Source organism: Chelonoidis abingdonii, chromosome 5 (genome assembly GCF_003597395.2).
Source record: "Chelonoidis abingdonii isolate Lonesome George chromosome 5, CheloAbing_2.0, whole genome shotgun sequence".
Classification (NCBI taxonomy): Eukaryota; Metazoa; Chordata; order Testudines; family Testudinidae; genus Chelonoidis; species Chelonoidis abingdonii.
In genome coordinates this window covers 80,785,833-80,812,440 of record NC_133773.1, presented here as the reverse complement: position 1 = coordinate 80,812,440, position 26,608 = coordinate 80,785,833, and the positions used below count along the sequence as shown (strand labels likewise).

Here is a 26,608-nt window from a genome sequence, read left to right as displayed (position 1 = left end):
TTTCTCTGCGAATGGGATAGTCGTGCAAGAGATTCCCACTACATCAAGAAAGATTGGCCACTCCGACAGTCATTGGAGCCTGGGAGGAAAAGTGTTGTTGAATCAAGGAAGATTTTGCATCCACCACTTGTTGAATCAAGGAAGATTTTGTTACCACCCTTACACACAAGCAGCTTGGGTCTGCTGGGTCTGATGAAGAACTTTGTCATCAAGGCCATTGACAAAACACAAGCAGCTTTTTGTCAAGTACCACAAGCCTTTCAAGTACCTCCGTGGAAAATTTCCAAGGTTAAGTGAAGCTAAGATAAAGGAAGGTGTCTTTGTTGGTCCTCAGATTCGTGAACTTCTTCGAGATGATGCATTTGACCATGCACTGCGTGGCAAGGAAAAGACGGCATGGAAAGCCTTCCAGTTAGTGGCAATAAATTTTCTCGGAAACAACAAGGCAGACAACTACAGGTTGTTGGGAAAAACCTCCTCAAGGCATACAAAAGCCTTGGTTGCAACATGTCACTAAAGATACATTTTTTGCACTCTCATCTAGATTTTTTTCCACCGAACTGCGGAGCAGTGAGCGACGAGCACGGCGAGCGATTTCACCAGGACATTGCAACAATGGAGAAACGCTATCAGGGCAAATGGAGCCCATCAATGCTTGCAGACTATTGCTGGACAGTGACAAGAGATGCTCCATTTAATGAATACAAGAGACAAGCCAAGAAGCGCCGAGTAGACACTGAATAGGACTAAACTATGTACATAATAGTTTTTTGCCTTTTGTTTCATAATAAATTTTATTTATATAACCCTTTTGCTGATTTTTAAAGTGTTACATAAACAGGACAGGTGAAATATTATCATGTAAAGCAACCATAAACACATGAAAAGACCTAGGTTTACAATTTATGATTAAAACTCTACTATCTACACAATATACATAGACATAAAATGTAAAAACTTAAATATCTTAGAAACAGTAGCCAATCAGTTGTTTTAATTGTCCTATTTGAATTCAGCACATCAAAATACATAATAAATAGCACATTTTATCTCTGAAGCAGACGACTTCTCAAAAATTGTAGACCAGTGTAATTTGTCTTTTCACATATTTTCTTTAAAAAACATCACCTTTTTGACTTTTGGGTATGTCTAACTAAGCCTACTCAACTGTCTAGTCCCCATTATTGACTCTTTTCCTCCTCTACTCACACTGAGAATATTTTTTACATTTTATTATTTTTAGAGTTCAGCTTTTGCTTTTCACTTATTTTTGTGTCATTCTTCTTTCAAACTAGTACAAGAGTCACTGTACTCAATTCTGATCATCAATCTTTCTATTCTAGCTTGCTATCTCATCAAAAGCTTTTAATGATACTTCATATGCAGGACACTCAGCAAAAGGAAATGATATTGTGTTGTGCTAGTCTATTTGCATCATTCAGTCTACCATACAAGTTTAAACTGGCAACCATATACTACTATGTAAGAGTGTGTGGTTATAATTATTCTGTGAGAATAAGCAATTTAAATCTAAATTAATAACTCTGTATTTATCTCATGTTAAATCTGTAATGCACACTCACAATATCAAGTTAATTCACAATTGTAGGGAGTGTCAAAATGGTAGTTTTGTTTGGCTTTAGGGGTGCATACATGAAAGTGGTATTGTCATTTCATTCTGTCTGTCTGCCCCATTCTTGTAATAGACTGCACAAGAGTTCTACTCACTGAGCACTTTAGAAGAGTATACTTGTATATTTAAATACTCTGCCTGCTCATGGGAACGGAGTGGGCAACTAAAGGAAATTTACAAATTCACACCTGCAATCGCTAAGAAGGAATGAAGTTCATGTGAGCTGGTTGCCGAGCTGGGATTTTATCCGTGTTAGAATTTTTGGGATCATAGCACATACAAAAACAAAAAACAACAGCAACAACAAAAAAACCCAAACAAGAGGAAGAACTTTTGAACATGTCAAAGTTTGACATTGTTCTTTAAGTGTCATCCTTAATCCTGCAAGACTACAGATAGAACGTGATTTTACATGCTATGCTTTCTGATACAGCAATGCAAACTATTTTTAAACTGTACCAAAAATGGCAAAATTATTCAATAAAATATTTTTACAAAATGGTTAATTTTACTCAAGGGCAAATTTATCACTTTTCTTGCAAGTGAAAATGAGCTTATGCATCAATAAAGACTACTTTTTCTTTCTCCGTATATTTTGTATACATTATGGAGGAAGAGAAGCTCTATATTTAAGGTGAATACACAACTTGGGTTTTGGTATTTGGTATGAACATTTTTCACTGGGGGTGGGTGGGTTCATCTCTTATCTAGAGCTGTGAAAATAAATGTAATATTTTGGTTTATTTATTTATACACGTAAAAGATTAACTTTCCTATATTAAAAATAAAAGAATGCAATGTCTAGTCTTTGTGAGAATGGGCCAGATGATGCTAACTACAGTGGTGTGTCTAAACACACTTTTCTAAACAATTAAGGCACTACAGGAGTATATGGAAGCATACTTGAGGCTTTTGATCCTTAAATCTCCAAATCTTGCAGTCTGATCTGTGCGGGGAGACCCCTAAAACCGGTACAGAATTAAACTGACTTCATTGTTATAATGGTTCCCCTCCACTTATCATATTGGAGGACAGTGGCTTTAAATTTTCATGGAGGGAAATCAGGCACATGAATTTGAAAAAGCTATATAAAGTGTAAGTCACAAATATGACTTAACTCATCAGTTGGACAACACTGAATACTTCACCGCTGGCTTGGCCTAAAATAAATGTTATCTTCAACAGACAACTGGAACTCATGAAAACCCAAACTGAGAGCTTAATACTGAGAGGTGGCAAGCACCTGAATTACCTTTGAAGTCTATGGAAGGCACAAGGGTTCAGCACCTCTCTGGTCTTACTAAAGCAGAAACATAAGTCTAATTAAAGTTGTTGGAAGGATTGGAGAGAATTAAAACCATGCATGGGATAAAGGATCTCCTTGAAACATTGCTGTATAAAAATTTCGTCCTTCTTTCGTGGTGGACAAGTAGTAATATATACCTGGCAAGACTATCAGTATTATCCCTAAGTTAAATCAAGAAGGTAAACCTTCCCAACAGCACTGTCAGACAGTTGTCTTTTTTCCCTTTATGTCTTTCAGCAACCATGGCTTATTTTTGGTAAAACTGAGTATAAAAAAAATGGGATTTTAATATGTAGAAAAAATTATATACTTTTCTATTGTTTCAAAGGAAATTTGCTGATAGAACAAACAATCAAAAACTATATAAGCGTGATGTGAAATTTTCTTAGAAATGGGGTAGTAGAGAGTATTTCACACAGCAAATCTGTACTTGTGTTTGGAGAAACAAAAATATCTCGCTTCAGACTATGATGAAGTGGAACATCTTTTGGACTCTAAAATAATTTTCCATGTCCCCATTTAATAGGAGCTGCATGCATGAGGAGGGAATTATTTTAGCTCATGTCTGTGTAAGGCAACTCCAAATTGTTTTCAAAAAAACCCAAGAACTTGTTACTAGAACATTAAAATTTTTCAATACTTTTATGGCGTGCACTGTACTTATTTTTTTTCTTCAGAATTACAAGGCTGTGCAGCTGAATCCTGCCATGCTCTGCACGAGGAATGTTGACTTGTACTAATCATATGTAGAATGCACCACTATATTTGTATTTTGTTTCGTATGTTTTCAAATCCTGGCATCAATGTAAAAAACCCAAATTGCTTAGCTGTGCTGGAATAAACAACTTAAAATACCATGACTGAAATTGTTTTGACAATTTAATAGCCTAGTCATTTTTTTAAAATTTATAATCAGTTGCACTTATAGGTTTCAGAATATAGCAATATTTTAGTTACAAACATTATAAGGAAACATTTAGATCCCAGCAAAAACCTATTTATATTAGAATTTAAAATACAAATAATGAGGATGACTTCTATAAATATGAGGTTTATGAAAAATGTATTTATTTTTTAAAGAAAAAGCTCCACTTTGGAGAAACAACATTATAGTGGCCCTTTAATCAGATGAGTGCAACTAGTTGGTAAATAAACATGTGGCCAAATACAAATACTACAGTGAACATAAAAGACACTATAGACCCAAATGTTTGCATTTGACTAGCAAACCACCAGCTCAGCATTTGGAAGAATACGTGGAATATCCAGTTCTAATGGGGTCAAACATCCATCAGAACTAGCTATTCACAGCACGGGTTTCCTAGTCAAACCAAACCAAACACAAAACCTCTAGTTAGCATTCTATAAAGTCTGAAGAGTTTCAAGGACAGAAATTCTCAAATTACTGTTCATGGACTATTAATGGAACATTTGCAATCAAATGGCTGATCATATGGCCTAATTTCTCTTCATTTTCAGCTGCCAAAGTGCATTAGAAGACAGCTGAAATACATACATACTTTTTCATATCAGAAATAGTTGCCACCCTGATGTAGCATGAACAGAAATGGGAGAAGTGGCCATAAAATTGCAAATAGGAAGGCCAAAGGCCACAAGACAGCTCTTAAAATGAGTTCTACTTAGAGGTGGGAAAACTCTGAGAACCCCTCTTACAGAGTGAAAAAAGCTACATCTGAACACTCATAATGACTGCTCTGCATAACCATTCACTGCTTGTCTCTTTAAGCCTTTATATTCCATTACAAGAGTCAGCCTTGTATCAGAGACACATTGCCTGAGAGCAAGAGTAACTACATTATATTACTATCTATCCAATCATATTGGTTCTCACATCACACTCCTTAGTGTACTAGTATTGTGTGCCTTTTAAGTTATTGCATACATACAATCTGCCATACAGTCGATGTTGAAAGCTACTTTGTAATAGTGACAGGTGGGTTTACTGCCCTTTTGATTAGGGGCAAATGTAGCATATGCTAATAAGAGGTATCATTGTATGTTCTGCTTTAATTACATGTTGCATTCATTTCATTTTTTTTTCTTAATTGGATCTCTTTCTTTCAAAATTTCTCATGCAGCCTATAGGTATTTGCTAGGTAATATATAGGCATAAGTTAAGGCAGTAAAGCAATGAGCCTACAGGCCTACATCCCGTAAGGTATTAGTTTAAGCTGTTAGCATAAGGTTTTGAGGTCTATGAACTCTAGCACAGATTGATGGCCCATTAGTCACCCTTAGTTCTGGGGAACTAGGAAAGGTTTGTGGAGGAAGTTTGTACAAAATGATACCAACCAGGGCCAGCTCTAGGCATCAGCATTCCAACCATGTGCTTGGGGGTGGCCCTTTTCAAGGGGCGGCATTCTGACCCTTTGGGGGCGGCCCTTTTCAAAGGGCAGCACTCCGGCCTATTTTTAATTTTTTTTTGCTTCGGCAGTGGCACTCCACACCCTCCTTTTTTTTTTTTTTTTTTTTTTTTGCTTTGGGTGGCAAAAAACCTGGAGCCAGCCCTGATACTAACTGCAAGAACACTGAACTGATATTAGGTTTGGATAATTTAGGATAAAATGTTGGCAAATGCTTAATTGCAAATTTGCCTTGGCAACCAACTAATGTATAAGTTAAACTAACTAATAAGTTAAAATCATTAATACCTAACATATAGGATAGGGACAGCACAACATTAGTAGGATGAGGAAATACAAGTAAGGAAGGAGGAAAAACCCCTACTGAATATATATAGTGGCATTAGCGTAACATTATAAAACTTATATCCCAGACTGTTTGCTTATGGAGGGAGAGATGTAGCCCTTGGGAGGTGCCAGGATGATGGCCACTGGCGATGATGATGATGATGAGGATAATGACTAACATTTCAGGTTGTTCTGCAAGGAATGGTGTGAGTATATGGATGCTCAGATGTACATTCTGGTCTACCTACGTTGCTGGGTCAGAGTGCTGGTGATTGTGTGAACTGTATTAATAAAAATTTGCAAATACAGAAGGGTTGTCCTCAAAGCATGAGTGTTGCAACTTTGCACATTGGGCTTCCTCACTGAATAGTTTTAAGAATACTGAGCCTAATTTTGGGACAAAAACCTATCAAACCTCAGAATGTTAACTGGGTATTTTGAAGTAATCAAAATAATTAATACACAATCGATAGATTATGATCTATATCCAGCTAGAGTTAGAATTTCTGCAGCACATTATCTATTAGATTATTGTGGTTCACCAGTATACATTAAGGTTCTGGAAAATAAATGAATCAGCACATAATTAAACTGAAATGTTTTCCCATGTCGCTCATACTACATAGCTAAATATTTCTTCCTGATCATTCATTTATTATATAATAATTCCTTTCGAGTTCTTCTTCTTTAAGAGGAAAAACAAACAAACAAAGGCTGGTTGAAAATGTTGAATCATGATATGTAAATAAGATATCTCTTCATTGCATTAGGAAATACAATTAAAATCTAGCATCAGGAATGAGGAGTCTGTCAAGGAATTAAGCTAGAGGACCCAAAGCTTTATTTTGTCTGTACAAAATAGTGGAAACCATTTTATTTTTTCAGCAGATACTGTCTGGTCCTTACCAACACAGTTGCTAAGAATGTAGCTAAGAATGCAAAACTTTGCAAAGTACTTCAGCTGAATTCAGATTGGAAGGATCTTCTTGATGGAGTTCATCTTAAAATGACTTGGAGTCCAAAGTGTCTATGCAAAACCATTAATCTCAGAATGTGTGTAAACACTATCCTAGAGACAGGCTGCAATTTAGAGTTCTCTATGGCAGACAAATAGCTAATAGAGCTCTGTCATTTAATCCCAGTGATTTCTTTGGTAGACATGGAAAGAAAGGTTTTTATACTGCCCTGTCATGGAAGGACTACAGATTCTGCCAACACTGTATAACTTTGCATAAGTATTTCCATCAGCATGGAAAAATCCAGCAAGGCAGGCTTTTAGATCTGTGTAATTGACCCAAACTAGCTATGTGAAATAGAGAGACTGTTAATGGAAAATATATGGAGACAATATCTCATCTGTAAGTCAGCTTTTTTGTTTCCGTATTCTAAGTGTAAGATGGATCTCTCTAGTTTCACAATCCCACTTTATTGTTTCAATCTCAAGTTATCTAATGGTGCATGCTTGATTGCAGTAGAGTATGCCAGAGCAACGATCATGCTTATTTGCCCAATATACACAAATCCTGTCAAAACTCTAAAGGGTCTGGTTTGCTAAGAATTGCATTATGCTCATTTAAGAGCAGATAAATTGTATTCCAACCATAATGTGTAAGTGCCTGCATATTTAATGTGTGCTTCACAGTCACAATCAGACTTAAAAGTATATGTTGTATACCATCCATCTTGAAAGATTTCAAGAAGTTACCTGCAGAATATCTCCATTCTGTAAGCATGCAGAGTAGTTTCTGAAATGCCTACATGTGGATCTACACAGATGCTGTTTAGCAAACGACAGTGAACCAAAGTAATCTGTAGCGTAACTCCTTTGAAATTGGCCTATTGTTTTATTTTTATTTATTTGAAAATTATGTTTCAAGATACACAATTGAGATGCCACATCCTATTTATTGTGTTTATGAATATACTACTTCAGTGCCCTTGAAGAAATACCTTATGTCAACTCTTGCAACCATATCAAGGGTTTCTGAGCAGTATTGCTAGTTCATTATACTCACATCCTGTATCATATACACCACTACCTCAATATAACACCATCAGATATAACACAAATTTGGATATAACGCGGTAAAGCAGTGCTCCGGGGATGGGGGTGGGGATGCGCACTCTGGTGGATCAAAGCAAGTTCAATATAACACAGTTTCACCTATAACATGGTAAGATTTTTTGGCTCCCAAGGACAGCGTTATATTGAGGTAGAGGTGTATCTTTTTATATAATACAATGTTTCTAAAATGCATCTGACACTGGAACAGGAAATTCACACAAGGATATGTCAGTGAATGGTTGTAAGTGGTAAATCAGAACAACAAAAACTCCTTCAAAAAAACTTTGCAATGATTTAAAAAGGAAGCTGCTCTAGGCTATTTTCTCCCTCAGCATACCCAGATTCCTTCCTTGTCCCCATGGCCAACCAGCCCTCAGGTTCCAGCCTCTGCCAGTACTCACCAGATTCCAGTTTTTTTCATCCAGTATTGCCAACCCCAGCAGTTCAAAAATCATGAGTCATACCCAGAAAAACATGAGACTGGACTAAAAATCATAAGATTCTTATAACAGATTAAATCATGATCTTTTAGTCCACATTCTGATTTTTGATCTCCCCCTGTCTACTCCTAGTCTGTGATCCAGCACAGTACTGCCTACTCTTGCATATTTATTGAATGGAAGAGGATTTTGGCTCCTGCTGCAGAAGCTCTCACAATAATGCAAAGACCTCTTATCTTTACGCAATTATGGAGCAGAGCCTGCAGGTACCACTCCCTCACTCTTGCCCTTCCAGGCCATTGAAGTCACCAGTTCCCATAGCTGCTCAAGTTTGCATAAACTCCATGCAGGACATTTTACACAAGTGTAAAAAAGTCCCCTAAATGGTCCCATGCCACTGTTTGATGGGAGGACAACCACATAAAGAACATTAAAGACTCACTGACTGATTAGGAACATCACACATGGAGCTGCACAAAAAACTTCTTCCCAGAAGTCAATTAATGCCCCATGCCTTTTGCTGCCCTTCTATTGTCACATATCCTGCTGTTTTCCTGCAGGAAAGCTCACTTAGGATTGGAGGGAACATGGAGGAAGAGGATAGAATCTTAACTCTGCCTTGCTCTGGGCACTGAGAAGAAGGTGTTGGTGGAAGCACAGCAATCAGAGCAGCACCACTCTAAGCAGCTGCCTGGGGAAGCAATGTGCAGCCATAACAGAGGTGGTGTGTTGAAGTGGCTCCCCAAAACAATGTGCCCCCCAGGGAAGTGAGAAGAGGTGGGGGATGGAGGGCTGAGCCAGGGCAAATGGGTGAGGTGGGAAGGGACAGAGAAGCTTACTTTTACCCTATCCCGCCCACCAAAAAAACAAAACAAAACAAAACAAAAAAACACAGAGTGGAGGAGGAATTACCTTTCTTTCTCATTCCCAGAGTGGGAAGGCATCATCCCTCCCACACCCTTGATATCTAAGGGTGAGAAAAGCAGAAGGCCTGATCCTTGCCTTTGATAGACAGAGGCCCAGGGAAAGCCTTTTCTCAGTGTCAGGGGGTTTCCTCTGCATATATATGGGCTACTCCATAGAGGATCCCCAGCCTGCTAAGGTGAGACTTTCCCAGATCTGATTTTCGGAGGGCTGGATCTAGAATTCAGGAGATTATAGGTGGGAGCTGGAAATGCCTGGCTAGCCAGAGGGGAGTGGCACCTCATTGTATTGAAGGGACAGTGGCTTTCCTTGATAACCATCCAAAGAAAGAGGATGGAAGGCACAGTGGAGCCAGTTTCTCTCAGAAGCCTGCAGAGGGAAGGGGGTATGAAGACCATCAAGCCGCACAAGCAAACTCCCAGCATGGCAGGTAGGGGAGAGAGTCAGTTTAGAAGATGGGTGGTGGGGAATTGGTGGGATTCAGGGGGTACAGAAGCTCTAGGAGGTTAGGGGAGGAAATGCAGGGATCAGAGAGGGTTCAGAGTAGCAGGTACCTGCCAGGGAGTCCATAGTGGGCAGCGAAAGGGCCTGGTAGCATGTAACTGTGCAGGTCTAGTTAGTGCAGGGAATGGAGAGGAGGGAAAGGATCAGGGGAACAGGAGCTCTAGGGATCTGAGAGTAGGGTGGGCTTGGGGAAAGGACGGGACCCTGTAGCAGATGCCTCTTGCGGCCAGGAAGCGATGAGGGCTGAGACAGCAGGAAGGAAAGGGTCAGGGAAGCAAGTACTTGCTGAAGCCAGGGAGTGGATGAGTAGGTGGCTGTTGGGAACAGGAAAGTGAGAATTGGATAGAGCTGCTGGAGTGGAAGGAAGATGAGCGCAGCCACCTGGTTCCAAATCACAGGACGAGAACTCTTGATCCTGCAGCAGGGGGTCAAAACTGCTTGACTCACAATGAGTTTGGGAGACTTGACAACATTGTTCATCTTTCCCAGTCCCCTCCCTTTTAGGCTTCCCCAGGCTACCTGCAATGTCCCATTTCCCACCAGTTTCTTTCCACAATCCTCTCCTCACTTGCTTTTGATAGGCTCCTGCTTCCCTTTTGCTCAGGGACATGCTGTGTGGGAAAATTGGTTCCTTCTCCTTCTCACTCCTGCGAAATTTTACACATGGGCCTGTGTAATATTTGGCAGCTATGAAATGTAAAGGTCACAACTTTGAATTCTATTGCAATGAACTGGCTGGAGAGAGTTTTCTGAGTGACAAAATGGTTACATGGCCAACATTTTGCTGAAAAATACTGTCTGCTCCTTGTAAACAAAAACATAGGCTTTGTATGTCAATGGGCTGCTCCCACATTAATGATGAAGTTGGTGACAATTACAGAACTTTATAAGCCATGTTTCGCCTGGAGTTTGCATTTTGGTCTCACCTGTATTTAAATGAAGTAATTATGAAAAATATAGTAAAGAGAGTGTGAGGGACTTATTCCAAAAAGTTTCAATGGGGCTGCAGGCAACACCTGTAGCTGCTGAGTCTTGTTCACTGAAATACAACTACATTCTAGTAAACCTCAGGCTACAGTCGCCACCTTCAGACACATCACTAACCCACCAGGATACCAAAAATGTGGACGACAGGTAAAATAGGATTCAGGGGAATCAGACGTGCATGCACACACGCAATTCTTCCTCAGGCCTGGACCTCACATTCTTTTACTTGGCCTCATATCAAGATGAAAGGTAATTCTTACCTTCTAAACTACTGTTTCATCATAGCAAGAATTGAAATTATGCCATTCTTTGCCTTTCATGAATGTGGTGGAAATTTTTTTACTGATTTTTACTTTGAATATGAATTTTTATCTTAAAAAGGGGGAAAAGTAACTATCAAGAAGATTTTATGACCGAACTGATAGTTTGGGTATCTAATTTATTTAATTGAATATAAACATCCTCTCTTTCTTTTATAAGTCATTTATCTCTTTCCATAGTTTTGCTTCAAATAACACACAAAGATATTTATGAGTGAACAAATATGCATCAGCATATTAAAAATGCATCTGAACATTTACGAAGTATATTTTTGATGTGGCTGGCTTGGGACAACGTATAGAAATACATTTGAGAAATTAGACAGAAACTATAAAACCAGTCCTGAATTCATGATTTGGGCACTGCTCTTACCAAAGTCAAGTGGGAGTTCTGCCAGAGTCAGGACTGCAGAACTGGACCGAGGATCCTGATCCAAAGCCCAATGAAATCAACCAGAGGACCACTAACAACTTCAACAGGTTTTGGATTGGGGCAGCTCGAGTAAATGTCATTTTCACACACTGTCAAAACTGGTTAAAAATTGTATGCTTTTTGATGCAGATTGGATAACAAGAAAGGTGTCATTTAACAGGCATTTTTCAACTAGAATTGTATGGCCTCCTGTATAACACAAGCCACAGAACTTCCCTAAAATAATTCCTGGTGCAGACCTTTTAGACAAAACAATGAGGAGTCCTTGTGGCACCAGTGGATTCTAGCCCACGAAAGCTTATGCCCAAATAAATTTGTTAGTCTCCAAGGTACCACAAGAACTCCTTGTTGTTTTTGCTGATACAATAACATGGCTACCACTCTGAAACCTTTTAGAAAAAACATCTAATCTTGATTTAAAAATGGTCAATGATGGAGAATGCACCATGAATGTTGGTAAATTGTTCCAATGGTTAATTATTCTCACTGTTAAAAACGCACACCTTATACTCAAAATTACCTATTTATATTAAAAAGGTGATGTCAAGAACATTAATTATAGCTATTTTTGAGATGTGCCAAACTGCCAATTAATAATTTGGACAATGGTAGACATAGTTGTCTACTGATCTTCAGCACAGAGCACTAATAAAGCTCAATATTCATGAGAGCTAGTTCCTGTGATGAGTTAAAAGTGCTTTAAATTTCTAAAACAATCAGTGGCATACCTAATGTGGCAAGAGTTATGTAATGGACAATGTAACTTCTCACACTGTGCCAAAATCAATGCTGTCCTTTCAAACTGAAAGCTTACATTTGCGGGTAAAAGTAACACCTATCAAAGTGAGGAACTGATGACACTGGTTAGAACTGCACATCATGCATGTGGCAGCTGTGCAGGTTTCTGTGCTCAATTCAGTCCAGACCCCTCAATCCTGATTTGCCTCACACTTCCACATTCCAGTTCTGAGCCTCTGCTGAGCTTTGACAAACAGTGCAATGGTTGTGTGATGTGAACATATGTCCATTAGAGAGAGAGCCCAAACTCCCTTTCCCCTGTGACCTTTCTTGAAAAGGGTATTTTGTAGCTTGCATAACTCTAGACTATTTATTATGCTCTTTCTACAGCTTCAGCTTTTTTGTGCACAAGAAATTCCCCACCTTAACCTTAAATTATTCTCTCCCTTTGGTGATGGTCTCTGAGGCTCAGGCTTTATTCCCCCTCAGGGTTCATTCTTCCTCTAAATACTCATCTTCCATTGCATTCTATAAAGAGCGTTCCCAGCAGTAGTTTTTAAAATAAAAGATGAAATGTTCAGCAGCTGAACATTTAAGGCTCTAGTGTCAGTAATGCCTCCTGTTGACAATGATGGTTATCACTGGGGGCAACTGAAATCTGTTCATTCTGAACTGTCTTCAGAAATCAGCTTTATCTGATTGTTCTTTCAGATCAAAAGAAACAGGAAGACAAAGTAAGCTGTGCATATTCTTTCAGTATGCACTTTGTTGTTAAAAGGGGTAGGAATCCCACTAGGACCCCTAAACCACTTTTAGATATTACTAATCTTTGCTAGGGATTTCTATTTTTTCCATTTACTGCCAGCTGACTGATTAGGTTTTGATATTTTAATGGCATAAAGAAGCACTGTTTGGAATTACCTGTGAAAAACATAACAAAATCTAGATAGACAAAAGAACATTTATTGCTCGAAGGGAAATGGCATGTAATTCTCAGCATTTAAAGCTGAGATTAGACCATTTATCCAAGTGTAATATGAACACTTGCCAGGTCTCAAAAATCATGCTTTGAACTCCTAGATTTAGGCACAGTTACCCGATATTTTAGATATTTCTGGAAGACGTATTGACTTTGCTGCTTACACCAAGTTCAGTTTCAATTACTAAATACATAATGACCTCTGTCTGCCATGCAGAGGGCAGATGAGAAGAATACCAGCCTATGCCTGTTTTACCAGCAGAGCAAGCACTGTTGCTGACAAATAATCTTCCCGAGATACAGAATGTGGCAAAGTGCCTGCCAATTCAACAGCAAGGAAAATAACAGAGTGCTTGGCATTCCCCTTAAAATGTGTTTCTTGTTGGACACAGGAAGTCACTTTACGTTAAATTGGGATGCGACATAATGTAAAATGTCAAAGACTTTGTTAAAAAAACAAATTGGAATTGAGCTGCATATAGTACATCTCAAGTCCTGCATTCAGTTTCATGAAAGTCACATGCAGAGCTTATAAAATTCTACTGGTGATGAGGTTTTTGGAGCCTTTCCCAAAACTCAGTGTGATCTTAGAGGGGAACCCTCAATATATAAAAACATTTACCCTTGAGCTTCTTAAATGACATCTGAACAAATGAACAATTTGCTCCAGTAAAATTCCATGCTACTGTAATAAAGCAATTCCTACAACATGTGTTTTGGTATATTTTAATAGTCTTTGACATTGGCATTAATTAGTGAATTAGATTTTCAACTCATAACTCGCATCCTGAATTTGCTCTCTTCCTCCAGAATGTGGTACTCTTTGCCACTAAACAATTCTGGATAATGAAGTCTAGACATACCTCGCCCTTTATTTTCCAGCTGCTCTGTCTGTTTTATTGTTCAATGTCATTCTAATGACCCTTCTCTTGATTTCTCTTTTTCCATTAAAAGGCAATCAGACCTACGAATGACCACCTTGCCTAACACCTTTAAACTTTGTGCTCACCATGGCCAGGAGTTCTTAGTCTAGCAGTAATGCTACAATGGTTCTTGTGAGCAATATAATTTGTACACTAGCCCCTAGCATGCTGAGTCACTGCACTAGCTCTTATGGGTAGATGTTTGATATTGGAGCAAAGAACATGGACGACAATTCAATGACACTAGGCTGCCATCAAGTACAAAGTAAAGAATGGCTGAAAATGCCCCCTGCTGTGTCTTTTCATTAGATGGGAAATGGACTCTTCAAACTTGTTCCAAACCACACTAGGGTAGGTCTTTAGGTCAAAGTCTGATATAGAAGGGGAAGAACTGTTCCAGCCTTTATTTTGCACACTCCACCCTTCCTAGAAAGAGATGTTATACTTAGTACAAATCTACTGTAACTTCACACTTGAATAAAAGAGCTTTCATCATTGTACATGAAGTGTGAGGATATTAAGCTATTTCAACAAAAAGACAGAATGCTAAAAAAATTACCTTCTCACTGAAAACTATGAGAAGTATCAGCTCTAGGCTCTCTTGATTTCTATGCTGCCTGATTTATCTCCCCCAGGCTACTCAAGTCAGATGGATACGTGAACAGAAATAGGAAATTACAACATAAAATATATCACAAATTGGTCTTAAAGATGAGTACAAAGAGCCCTTAATTGATCACATTAGAAAAAAGTTTTCAACCTCTTGTACGGAAATAACATGCTACTCTTAGAGATAACGGCATGCATTATGAGACCATCCTTCGGCTGTTGAAGAATAGAGCAGTATTTTACAACAGATGTGCTGCAACATACAGGCAGCACTGTCTAAAGCATCACTTGGTCTACTTTTAGATAGGGAGGTTGTTACTGTGCTGAAAAAATGAGACTGGCTTTCATGATTTATTTATTTATTTTGTTTTTCTTAACAATGGTTAAGTGCTTCCTTTGGCATTGAATGATGTATAGTATGCGGAAAAAAGAAATGAAAAGATTCTTTTTTTTTTTGAAGTGTGAAAAACCCAGTCATTTATACCCAACATGCCTCTCAATCACAGTCACCTTTTTCCGTTAAGCTATATCTGTAATTTCTTGCAAACCTCAACTTCTATTCCCTTGAAAGCATTTCCCCAAATGCTTATTGTAATATTTTCCCCTACATTTAGTTCAAACTTTACAATTTAGCTGTGAGAGTAGCTTTCTTTGATCACATGGAACCAAATTCTATTACCCTTCACTGAACAAAATTTCCACCAAAAAAATGGATTTGCAGTGCAGAACTATGGTAAGTTGCACTAGTCAATAAAGGGACTCAGGAGGCCACTACTGAAGCCATAGGTTGTCTGGACATTGTAGCTCCCAAGCCTTGTCCTCTTTTCCATTGCTATACCTCCTATATCATGGGACGAAAGGAGTTAGTAGCCTAGCAGCAGTTACTCAGCTGACTTTATCCCACCTGGCAATGCGCCCCACTACAAGGAAATCTCCACCCTACACTTATCTAAAAATCAATTCCTGACTCCATTACCCCCTTGTTAAATTTTCAAACAAGCACCTTTTGTGCTTTCTACCATGCTGCCCCTCATGTTTGAGGGGAGCTCCCCATAAGCATCTGCAAAGCCACTTCATTGTTCTCCTTTAAATCCCTCCTGAAAACTCTCCTTTGCCGAGATGCCTACAAAAACAATTGACAATGGTTAGGCTCCTGGTGTGCTTAAGCCACTGCCTAATCACACTAACCAATAATGTCTCACTGTTTCCTTGTGCTCCCTGTGTGTCTGTATCCAGCTGTTATTTCTAGCCATAGACTCAGGGCCGGCTCCAGGTACCAGCTCAGCAAGCAGGAGCTTGGGGCGGCCAAGGAGAAGGGGCAGCACGTTGGGATCTTCGGCAACAATTCAGCGGCGGGTCCCTTGGTACCCCTCGGAGGGAAGGACTGGCTGCCGAATTGCTGCTGAAGAAGAAAGTGGCGCAGTGGAGCAGGTGCTGATCACAACCTTTTTTTTTTTTTTTGTGCCACTTGGGGCAGCAAAAACCCTGGAGCTGGCCCTGTGCAGACTAAGTTCTTTGGAGCAGGGACTGTCTTTTGGTTGTGTGTTAGGGTTCCTAGGTGCTAATAAATAATAAATAATCTCCAGATTACTGGTTGATCATTTTCCAGTTGCTTTTGCACTGCAGATATAAGGGTCAAGATCTGGCCCACCATCTCTCAGGTTTCTCATTCCTGTAGTGTACAGAGCTCAAGAAATATCTCAAAGGAAAAGAGCACCAATAACTACAGAGATGGATCTTAAAAACAAAGGGAAATGACAACAAGGAATTTTTCATCTTTGAAATATGGCAAAGGATTAAAATACTTCCCAAAACATGTCAGACCTAGTCATCTGATGAGCTGTAGCCCTCTCATCCCCATAGAAATAGAATCCTCAGTATGCGATTGGCTGGAACTTAACACAGGGTCTCTGACTGGTGTCTCCTACTGCAAAGCCAGGATGCATCAGCAGGTGGCTGGACCTCAAAGCAGGGTCTCCAACTGACATTTTCTGTTAGGAGCCTAAGAATGGTTGGCAGGCAGGCAGAGCTCAATGCAGGATCTTGTGCAGGGATAAAGAGCACGGTCTGCATTTTCGAGCCACAACAAGGAACAAAGAACCAGCAATACATTTGTTAATCTAGTGATAGATATGGAATCATCTAATAACTGAACATTGACCAAATATGTAGAGCAAGTGTAATTTTTGTATAAGGATGTCAAAAGTGGCTGCACAGTCAAAAGATTGATATTGGAATGCAGAATTCTGCAACTGCTCAATGGAGCAGAGAACCTTAGGCTGCAGCTAAGAGTAGAGGTTGATTTCTGTGGTGTTATATATATAGATAAAGAGAGAAGAAAATGATTAAGTAGTTGACTACAATTCCTTTTTCCATCAATGAGAAAAACAACACATAGTACTAGAAGTAGACAGATTTGAGAGCAGGAAGAATTTCCACTGTGATTTCAGATGGCTGATCCACACATAAATATCCAGGAAGGATAGATATCCTGAAACTACTGTTGAAATAAAGTGGGAGTGATACAGAGGAGACACAGAAGCATTTTAAACAGAGGTCCTTGCTATATATGACTGCAATAGATGCATACACAATGAGCAGTGCCACGAAAGTGGCCTTATTAACAACTGTAGCTCATGCAGAAGTCCTAGAGATTTTCAAGAGCTTCCTACCCTTATATAGGTACAGGGTTCCAGCAATTTGAAGTTTATTCTGTGCCCACGAAGAATTAAACCTACAACAATTTTCTTTTATACCTAATATTGCTAGACCCAATAGCCTTATAATTTTGGATTCCTTGAGAGATTTGGTGATTAGAAAAGGCTGGCAGTGGGTTACAGTGTGGGTAGGAGATGTGAACAACCTGCTGAGACATTTTGAGGTAAGCTTAGAAAAGGCAGTGGAACAGGCAAAATTGAAATTGAAGGCCTTAAAAAGTGAATAGGAGAGTCAAGAAACTCTGCATGAGGTTGATATAGCAGGATGTCAAAAATATGACTACACCATAAAATTCACTCCAGGAAGTTATTTACTTGTATGTGACACTTTGTCCACTCCCTGAGATGAGACCCATCATAGTGCACAGTGTGTACAAGAGAACACAACTCCTCACAGGGAAAAGTTCAAGGAATGGTTCAAAAACTATTACAGATAGCCTAAATGCCTGTGTGGAATTGAACATACAGTAAGAAATCCAGTGACTGGTGTGGCATGGAAGCATTGTGCATTGATTTTATACAGCAGCTGCTATTGGTGGGGAAAGACTGATCTACCACACTAAATGCCAGTGGCATGCCAATTGCATATATGATGAACATGGGTATTGAAATCAATATGGTACTTGCATGTCTGTGTAACCCAACAAAGACTTCCATTACAGAAGGAAGGAAATGTATAGTTCCTTTGGCTCTGAAGGGCAGACTACAGTAAGCACCAGCTAGGATTCAAAGTCTCTTACTGAATTTTCAAAAATATGACTGCACCATAAAATTCACTCCAGGAAGTTGTTTTCTTGTACGTGACACTTAGTTCACTATCTGAGATGAAACCCATCAGAGTCAGCCTCCAGAAGTGGAATTCGACATTGATAAGCACTCAGGTGCTCTGTTATGATGCACATGGGAACAGTTGCAAGTTTCTGCAGAAGACGACGAGATACTATAAACTGTAGATTCTGGATGGGAAAATCAATTCATAGCTAAGCAATAGGTACATTACAGATATAAGCTTTTTCTGTTGGATAGTGTTCTTAAATGTAAGCATATTGTGATCCCATTAAAGCTCAAAAATTATACTTCATTCATGAAGTGCACATTGAAATGGAAAACTCAAAAAAAGAGCACAAAGGATAATGTATTGGCTAGACATAAACAAAGGTATGTGTGACACAAATTCATCATAAATTGTGGTAACTGCTTGAGCAACTGCAAGGGGTTGCATATGCCACCCCTACCTAAAGAACAGCTCTTAAGTGCACACACCTCAAATGAAGTATTCAACATGATTAGGTAAAATTTTCACTCAACAGAGAAGATAATATTTGGTTGTCATTGATGGATATTTAAGCTAACTAGTATTTTAACTAGAGGAGGCCACTTCAAAATAGATCATCATAAAACCAGAAGCAATTTTTTCCCAGATTTGGGTATCTGAAAGTAGTGAGGAATGACAATGGACGTTAATTTGCTATTAGGTATTTTGAGCTCTTCACACAGGGGTGTCTGGATTTGAGCATATTACTTACAGTCCAAAACACCCACAAATTAATAGACTTGCAGAATGTGGTGTTACAATTGTTTAAAGAGCTCCCCCCACCACACACACGTGCACACACAATGGAAAACCCTATCATCTGTAAACCAAATTTGTGGATTTCTGTGGCCATCCCAGCCTACACAGAAATACTGTGACCTGCTTAGAATTCCAATAACACAGGCCTAGCTGAAGAAAAACCACAGGTCTTGTTTGGTAATGAAGTGACGGACATACTAAAGAAACAATAAGAAGGAGCTGCATCTTCAGGATCGCCAGCTGATTGATCTGTTGCAACTCCAAAAAAGTACATAGTGTTATAATAGTTAAAAAAACCCTGAGAGTCATTTGAAATTGAGTGTTTGTGAAATGATGTGTGTTCATGTTGGAGATAAAAGAGAATAGCTTAAAATTAATTGTTGTCTAAAAAACTAAAGATAGGTGGATAGCTGTTATTTTTGCATCAGGACATAAGATGTCAAAAATTCACCTTCTATATCAGAATACACGGTGACTTTACTATGTGAAGTAAGAAAAAATGATTTAACTGTTGAATGCAAGTATTCTTTGCATAAATTAGAAGAACATATTAGGAAAGCAAAATATTCAAGCTTCCTTTCTCATGCACAGAGATCTCAAGAAATTAGTAAAATTAGCTCTTGGATAGAACTGACAGGTACATTTTAATCTTAGTTTGGCTTTTTGCATGAAAGCCATAGAACCATCAAAATTACATATAGAAAAGACTCCTTAAGTTATTCTATTAACTGAGCCCTATTACTGCTGCTATCATATGCCCTATGTTATTTCTTGTTGCTGACAAGAATTTTAGTGCACAGGGTACAAGTAAATTAGTAGTAGTTGTAATGGTGGTAACAGAAAATTGTGAAGTCCATCTAGTATAGTGACAAGCTTACACCAGCCTAGTAAGAAGAGAAAATGTCATGCTGGCACATGTTGCACCTAACATGTTAGCTCTGTTTTTGTTTCCACTCCTAAACCTTAAAAAGGAAAATGCCTGTGTTGTTGTGTAACAATATACTCAACCAACAAAGTACAGATGCTATGAAAAGTTATTTCAGCGTCTCTCTCACAGGGCCATTAAAACATTCAAGTTTATACATTAGCTATTAAAGTCTAAATGCCGTGTAAGGGAGAGCATCTTTCAAACAATTGATGAAAAGTGGATATTTATCAAACAAGAGATGGTTGACATGCTTTACTACAGTGGTAGCTGCAGAAAGCTGTTTTTCTGAGGTGAAAAATAGAGATGCTAGAAAAAATAAAGGAATATAATCAACAATGTACTTAATTAAACCAGAATATGGCTTTTGGACTGCATATTGAGTTATATTTTTATAGCAGAAAGCCAACACAAGTGATTACCTTTTAAGCCCAGTGTGCCTGAAATTAAATACACAGACTCCTATTAGCAATACTTAGAGTTGTGTAATTAATTCCTTGCATACAGCAGTGACAATTTACCTAAAAATACAAATCTAGTTTAACTCCATAAGTTTCTTGTTGCGCATTAACTTTCTCAAAGTGCATAAGCTTTATGATGCACAGTTGATTGAAAATTTTAAAAAAGGGGTTGGTATCATAAAATAATTCTATTTAAAACACCGATTATTGAGTATACAAATTTATTATGGGTATTTCTACTGGTTTTGTTTTCCCTATGCTGTTTAAATACAAGGGTAAATTTACTCCACTGATTTTCTAAGGAAGGCTACAGATGAAATCTACAATTGTAAATCATTAAAACCTGCTTTATCTTAACCAGGGTAAGTCTTAAGCTTTACTGCATTCTGAATACAAACAATAAAGGAGTCTTACACTGCATGCAGGATGTGTACACAACCCATCCATTTCTCCCAGAGCTTTATTTCAGTTTTGATTAATTACTCAGGGTGGGTTTTTTTAAGGCCTACGTTATCACTTTTTTCTTAGGCCCCCATGGGGAAAAATAAAAGTCAGTGCCTGAGAAGGATATTAAAGAAACCCCAAGCAATCAGTGGTGTTGTGTGCAACATTTAAACCCCAATTATCTTATTTTGCAACTCTCTCTTATCTTCACCGTTCCATGAGCTAGACACCCCTAGCTCTTCTTACATATACTGGATCTATGTCAGATTCAAGGGGAAAATTGTGTTGTTCAGGGCCTGCTTTATACATTTAAATTAAATCTCACAACAGGAGTAGAAACACAGAAATGGGTAAGTGTGTAACAAAATGTCTATTATTATGGTTACAGAGTGATACACCTTTTAAAGCATTTTCCTGTTTTGCTTTGTTTTGGTTGCCCCCCTCCACCCCATAAAACAGAATTTGTGATCCACGAATGATCAGAACCAAAATAAATTATGGTCAAGTAACTGAACTTTTCTGATGTGTAAATTGAATCATTCCCACACACTGGTGTTTCATAATTAAAAGACCCTTTTCACTGTGGGAAATTTTACTGAATTTTGTATTAAAAGGGGAAACAAACCATCAATCAGGAGGGGGTAGGGAAACTCAAAGAGCTCAACACATTAAACTTGAAGACTGCAGTTGAATTCTGAATGATTTGCTCCAGGAGACTGTATATCTTTAAGGCAGACTACTGTACAAACATTAATGAGCAGAATGCTTATCAGATACTCTGTTCTAAAATCTTTTGAAGTTCCCTAGTAGAACACAATTTCCATTTGGTGAAAAAGACCCAGAATATGGTTTTAAACAAACCCTTTTTCAAGGTTCACAAGCTTTAAATTACTAGACATTGGCTACCATTGAGAAAACTCACTGAGCTATAACCAGAGGAAAAAAACAACCATGTACAATTCAATTCACTATGGTTGCCACATAAATGCTCCCCAGGAGGATCAAGACTAGCTGGGAATAAGATTGCTGCCTAATGCAAACACTTGCATGTGAACATAGACATTTAACATATCATATTTATAACTCGGGTGCTTTTAACTGAGTTTATTAAAGTTCATGGCTACTACTAAAAGTTCCAAAATATTAAGCAAGGGTATGTACCATTAAAAAGCAAATATTTACCATGATATAGCATGAATACCTCACCATTGCTTATATTCAGAACACAAGATAAAGGTCATGGTAACTAAACTTAATACTGAAATATGATAATTTACTTGTTAATGATGTCTTTTCACAAGGTCAGTAAATACGGTGGAGAGGTGGGGGATAGGAAATAGAATGAGGAAAAAGAAAGAAAAAAAAAAAGAGATAAGCCAGATCCTCAGCTTGTGTAAACAGGCATAGGTCCATTGAAGTTAGAGCTATGCTGATATACACCAACTCTGGATTTGACCCAGTATTGTTAATATAAAAATTTAAGGACATAATCATTGATCCAGCAGCAGAGATTACTGGTAATGGATTAGAAAGTAGGGTACAGAGACGAAGTACAGATTGGTCTTTTGTGATTTTGCAGTACTGCTACTATCATATCAGTGAGACATTTAATTGTCTTCACTGCAATTTATGAGTCCCAATACAATCAGAGACCCTGGAATGTCTTGACTTACCTTCTCTTCTTTCTTCACTCAGGATCTCTTTGTTTTCTGAGTTTAATACAACGGTTTTACTCCAGCAGGACACAAACAATCCAGAAATCTATAATGCAAATGGATCACAAGCATGAATTTATCAAGGAGAAACTTTTAAAAAATATTCTATATATAATGATTCTTAATTACAAAATACAGTAATAATTTTCAATTCTATTGAGGGGCATAAATACTAAATGTTGATCTTGTTCTAGGTCATCATCATTGTCTTCTGTTTAACAGTAATGCATCATTGGATCTCAGATATTATTTAAAAGGTAAATTGAGATGTAGGTTATCTGCAGTGAATATTTATTATGATATTGCTAGAGTAATGTTAAAGCATTGGAAAAGGTAATTTTACTTGACTGCACCTAGAATTTCTTTGATGAAAGATTTCCATCGAGAAATTCTAAGCCATCAAAATCAAAACTTTTTGTGGAAATGCATTAGATTCATCGAAACCTTTGTCAGGTCCAGGATGGAATTTCCCAGAATAGCCTAGTGGTTAGGACAGTGTTTTCTAAAAGGGGGGTTATGAGCAGGTTGTAGATGGGTCACAGGTTTGGTGCTGAGGGCAAGCCCTGAGATGCGAGGGGAGGTTCTAGAGAAGGAGGCAGCAGCACCAGTGGGAGAGGATAAAGATGACAATGCTGGCTTATGACTTCATTACCTCCCCGAATTTAGACCCTCGGAAGGTTGTTAACAAAAAACAGGCAAACAAACAAAAACAAAATGAAGTTGGTGGGTTGCCTTAGTAAAAAGTTATGGAGTCAATGGATTAAGGCAGATACTTGATATGTGGGAAATGTACTTCAGGTTTCTTTTTTGCCTGATTCAAAGCAGGGACTTGAATCTGTGAATCCACTAACCACTGGATTATTGATTATTCTGAGACAGTCTCTCTTCCTCACCCTCAAATTTCAAAAGGCTTTGGTTTCATATCAGAACAAAAGCAAATATCCAAACCTCAATTTAAAACAACAACAACAACAACAGAATTCTTGTTTTCTGGCCAGCCTATTATACCTTGGATACCAACTCTAAGAATGACTTTTTGGGATTCCATATTTGTTTTCTCTCATTTATTTTTATATTTTATCTTGTCATCTCACAAGTAAAATGTTGTTTCCTAACTGTCACTGGCGAAACTCACCCTGAGATCTGAAAGTCTAGCTGCATTCTTTCTGGCATTAACATTGTCAATAATAATGATTTTTCAGTTGTAATTTAACAATTCTGTTGATGTGCGAACTAGAAAACATTCTAACTCACTCTCCCATAGCCCCATAAAACCAATAGAGTCAACAATAGTAAGCAACAAAAACAAACAAAAAGACAATGCTTACTTTCATAAGTAAGTAGAATACCTATAGAGAGAAGATTTATTGAGCAATAAGACATTTTCACATTGTGACTTTCCTGAACAATCATTTTTAACTGTTCAGAAATTAATTGTAATGTAACTTTCTACATTTAATATTCAGCAACCTTTGGGGTACAGCCAGTTACAAAAATAGAGAATTAGTAATTAAAGCGGTGTGTAGAATCAAGTGCTATAATGCTAGCTTTTGAAAACACCATTTCATGCTTATCATACTCTCTTTAACATTCTAAACATGTTCAATTTTGGTGCTCTCGTTGGGAGAAAAAAAAGATTTTCATGCCATACATTTGAATTTTGCAATTATTTTTGCTTTGAGAACACCTCTCCAACATTAGTCTATACAGTCCACAGTCCACTCAATAATTTCTATGAGCCTGTCAGAAATACTGAACTCTGTAACAATAAAAAAAAGGATGCTGATGGAATGAAAAAGAAAGGAGTCAAATGTAATACATTTGTGCCAATCTTTTCACCACAAGGTGTTTTCTTTTCAAAATATTTTCAACATCGTACCATAAAAATGCATTGTGAAGGACAATTTCCCCAATATTTTATTTTTAAAGGAAACAGGCCAAATCTAAAACCACCACCACCACCAACAGCAACTTTAACAGGAAGCTTTTAAAAAAGAGTCATCCCTTGGGTAGATGGGCCAGAATATGAAAAAAAATGGTAAAATCATAATCTGAAAAATAGTCAAAGACCATTCTTAGTATGTTATCCACCCTTTAGAAGGGTTTCAGGAGTCATGATCTCAATTTATGGAGGCAGAGACTATGGATATTACATTAACTACCAAATCATGATCTTCATTTGTCTACAAATGGGCATTCAGGAAAATTAATCTGAATTAAATAAAGGCTTGTCTACATAAACATTGAGTTCATAGCAGGTGAGGGTGTGAATCTACCCTGGACCTCCCTGTCTCAGAATAACTAATTATCCATGTGGACCCTGCTGCTGCACATTAACAGCTTGTTAATGTGCCGTGATCTAGTCCTTTTGGAAACAGGACTAGATCAAAGCACATTAACTATAAACATGCATCAACAGGGTCCACACTGACAGTAAGGCCAGTAAGGGAAGATTCACTCTACAGCTTGTTGTAAACTGATCATTTGTGTAGACAAGCTCTTGAGGTGTGAATTTAATGTGGATTAATTAAACTGCATTAAACCCCTGTGTAGACACTCTCATTCAGAATTAAAGAGGCCTTAATTCAGTTTAATTTCATTCACTTTGGAAGTGAATTAAACAAAGTCAAATTAAGGCCAGTTTAATTCTGAATGAGTATGTTCACACAGGGATTTAATTTAGTTCATTTCTGAAGTGAATTAAACTCAACCAAGTAAAAGCAGAATTACGGCCACGATAATTCTGAATAAGCACCTTCACAGAGGGATTTAAATGTGGTTTAACTAACCATTTAAAAGCCTGATTTAAATAAACTTTCCTGAGGGCTTGTGTACACTGCCCCACAGTTCAGACTATGGTGGTATGCATAGCAGTATAGAAAGTGCTTCACTGTAACTCCCCCATGTTGGCATTGAGGGTGCAAACTGAAAGGTTCCTAGTTCGCATTAATGTAATCCTGTTTGAACAGAATGGGGCAGTGTAGACAAGCCCTGAATTTCCCCATGTAGACAAAGTCTAAATTAACCTCAATCCCACTTATGATAAGCACAGTGTTCATATTTCCAGGACCTCAGCACCAGACTCTGTCGATTCAAAAGTACCTGGGTCCTCAGGATGGTCACACTAAGCACAGTACCACTTTAGCAAGCAGCTCTTCAGAATCAACAATGAAAGTCCTCTACACTGAATTTTGCTGACCTGGATAGATCCAAGGACCTTTTGGTATTGAATCCCTGGCATTACACTTGATCATTCAGAATGGATCCCAAGATCTTGATGCTATTTATGTCAGACACAGTGTCGCTTTTGTGAGTAAATCTCTAAAGGCCATGCTAGATTTTCAGATTGCCAGATTTTTAGTCCTGAAGACCTGCCCCTGCCAGCCATAGTGAGAAGTGACCTTCCCATCTCTGTGGGTCCAGATGATGTCTGTGCTGTATGGGCATCCTCCTCTTTTCCTCACCTTTCAATTTAACAAACTACAAATGAAAATATCCCCTAAAAGGGAGAAGAAAGGGGAAAAAATTATCATTCATTGTATCTGAGATCACTACACCATCAGTGGTTAGAAGGAATTGAAGGGTAGTTGGGTCTATTCACCTTTTTTAAACTCCTAAAACTATGCATAGGGATGGGAAGATGAGGGGCATAACCCTCACGGACACTGCTTTCTAGAATATTTCAAGGGCCCACAGTGCAGGCACCTTGATCCCACAAGAAGACTCAATACTTTTAAGTGTTAATTGTTTTCCTTATTAAGAATAAAGCTGTTCCTTTAGACAATGTATGTAAGAGAATGCTTGGATGTGTACTTTATTAGATTAGTCACAAATTTTTGGTTCTTGCTGTTCTAGAACTCACATTTTTCTTTACTAACATTTAACTTAGGTTCCCCACTGACAAAACACACATTCTTGTGGAACATTTACTACCAGCATTTACACAAATATATATTTTTAAAGCCTTGTCATAGTAAAATAAAATAATGTTACTATATATTAGTAAAAGAGAGCTAGCCCATTCTATGGCAAGTGCCCATATTTTTGACTCAGTTGCAACTGAAATATACCTATAGAGTCTCCATGGAGTCTTGCATGCTGTTAATTCATTTTGTTATTAACAGCAGCCGCTAGAACTGCTGATAGCAAGTACATTTCAATAACAATGCTTCTGGAACAGAGTATGGAAAAATACAACATT

General features: G+C 38.1%; 1 protein-coding gene across 8 annotated transcripts in view; it reads right to left on the bottom strand.

The window, feature by feature from the left end:
• Positions 1-22,449, bottom strand: part of TENM3 (teneurin transmembrane protein 3) — a 704,125-nt gene extending 681,676 nt beyond the window's left edge. For all 8 annotated transcript variants that reach the window (XM_032780127.1, XM_075066391.1, XM_032780134.1 and 5 more), the window contains exon 1: positions 22,366-22,449. The gene's annotated coding sequence lies outside the window, so the exon portion shown is untranslated. The remainder of the gene's footprint in view (positions 1-22,365) is intronic.
• Positions 22,450-26,608: the final 4,159 nt, after the last annotated feature.